Raw genomic sequence first — 2025 nt, forward strand, 5'->3', positions numbered from 1 at the left:
ATAATAATATGTTATTTCTATTTAATTTAATTATCATCCATTAAATTTTCAACACTCCAATTTAGTCTTTTTCTTTTTCTAATTTTTCATGGATGATTCACCAAAAATATCTACTAACTTTTTCTTAATGGTCTAATTACCATATAAGGACCTCAAGTTTTGAATTCCATAGCTAATTAATCCTTATAGTTACTAGCATTCAACTTTTGCATTTTAAGAAATTTAGTCCTTTCCATAATTAAACATGAAATCAGTAAAATTTTCTTAATGAAATTTTCATACGTCATTTCTATCATAATGCAATTCATGCAATAATATTAAAATAAATTTTCTTTCTGACTCGAATTTGTGGTCCCAAAACCACTGTTCCTATTTCACAGAAAATGGGTTGTTACATCTAATGTGTGTGTCTCTCCTCTTTTGCAATTTTTGTCTGTTTTGAAGTGTATCCTGATTAATTTTCGTTGCAAAAAATTCCCTACATAGGCCTTGTGTGATTGGTGGACCAGGTAGACAAAGATTGCCCTTTTTGTCTAAGTTTGTCCCCTTCATGAAGGTGATGTTACGATACCCAAAATAGGATATCGTGACATCTCGGGCAGCATTGAAACTTGGGGTCCTCCTTGGAGGGTGGATATCGCGATACCACTGAAGGGGATATTTGGTCTTCTATACTATCGGAGGTATCGCGATTCCAAGGGTTGGATATTGTGATACCTTGCCCTAGGTGCAGTTTCACTCGTTTTTGACCTCCTATACTTCCTTACATCACTCAAAAATACGTTAGGCCTCCCAATGGCATTATTGACCAATTGGGTCACAAAATAGATAAAAATGAGACATTTTCACTTATTAATCGAAAATATAAAAATAACGAAAAACTACACTAAAGACGCTATTTTGCTCGAGAAAAAGCTCCTTAAGTACGTTAGAAAAGCCAAATTTTCCATATCGATTTGTGGCAAATCAATCTTCCACCCAATCGGGGAGTCTCATGTTTAGTTACATCATGTCACCGACAATCTCAAGACAAGGTTTCCTATCATGTACAACTCTAACATTCCCTTTGCTGAGGTGGCAAGAGGTTATTACACCTTAGTGGTCCCTAGTTGGTTCCCTCTTGAAGAGGGTGCAACCACTAATAGCAGGTGGCGTAAGAGGGCTCCTTGCTATCAACGAACGGCTTAGGATGGATGATCTTCCCTTGAGTGATACGAAGCAAGCATGTGGTTGGTTCTTGAATAACAATTTGGACATGATAAGACCGGAGGCCATCGGTGGGAGCCTTTTTGGCTGCTTCTCATAGTGCAACATGTCCAAGACGGGGTAGGGACACAAAGTTAAAGGAAAAACTTCAAATTTATTCAAATCTTCCTAATTTAACTAGCCAAACTTTCATTATATAGGCACTTACATAATAAAGTTTAGCACTAACAATTTAATATATGGTCAAATTATATTAATAATTGAACAAGAAATTAAAATTTTCTAAAACTAATTACATATTTATTTTACAAATCTTATGTAACTAAAATTCTAATTAAATGGATAAATAAATATATGATCTCTTAAATAAACTTTGAAGTAATATAAAACTCTACAATCTATAAAAAATAACTAAACCTAAAAATCTTTAGATCCTATTAAAAAATTGGCAACAAATTGACCGATATTCCAAACCCTCCTAAATTTGTTGTTTCATTTAGGTTAAGAAGCACCACATTTTTAAATTCCACTAAATACATTTTTGCAAAAAAAAAAAAAAATTCCAGTTAATTGAAAGATATTTGATAGAAGGAACATGCCTTGAATTCATGTACTTTTAGATTGAAAGGAAGATGTTGTGAATTCATACACTTAACTCTTTATCAAAATGCCACTATATTCAAAAAACATCAAATGCCGCAATAAAATGACTATATGTTCAATTAGTTGTAGTATGTATTCGTTATGTGACACTAGCCAAAATTTCAAGACTGTCAGTATTATTAGGTTATCACATAGGATTTTTTTTTTTTAATCATG

Source organism: Gossypium arboreum, chromosome 4 (genome assembly GCF_025698485.1).
Source record: "Gossypium arboreum isolate Shixiya-1 chromosome 4, ASM2569848v2, whole genome shotgun sequence".
In the NCBI taxonomy this organism is placed as follows: domain Eukaryota; kingdom Viridiplantae; phylum Streptophyta; class Magnoliopsida; order Malvales; family Malvaceae; genus Gossypium; species Gossypium arboreum.